Source organism: Dunckerocampus dactyliophorus, chromosome 10 (assembly GCF_027744805.1).
Source record: "Dunckerocampus dactyliophorus isolate RoL2022-P2 chromosome 10, RoL_Ddac_1.1, whole genome shotgun sequence".
NCBI lineage: Eukaryota > Metazoa > Chordata > Actinopteri > Syngnathiformes > Syngnathidae > Dunckerocampus > Dunckerocampus dactyliophorus.
In genome coordinates this window covers 16,533,552-16,533,938 of record NC_072828.1, presented here as the reverse complement: position 1 = coordinate 16,533,938, position 387 = coordinate 16,533,552, and positions in this window count along the sequence as shown.

Here is a 387-nt window from a genome sequence, read left to right as displayed (position 1 = left end):
CCTAGTGATACTTGGCCTCTTTATTAACCTGGTTGCTGTGTCGTCTTTCAACCACTAGAGGGCAGCAAATGTCAGCTACTGTTTATATGTTCTGAAAGAAAGTCTTGCATCTTATTTAACTGACCTTTAAAGATCCCTGCAAGGTAATAAAGCACCGTTACAACCGCTTTGAGATGAGATAACACGTCTATTTGCTTTTAGCGATGACATCAGGGTTTGCCTCGTGAAGCCAAAAAAACCCCCCATTGACCTCTCTTATGTGGCAAACTGGGACCTTCTCTTGTTTCGTAATTGGCTCGCCAAAGGAGACGTTGACCTCATTCATTCACGTGCTGGAGTCAAACCAGTTTGTTTTGAATGTCAAGACTCCGGAGGTCCTTAAATGTG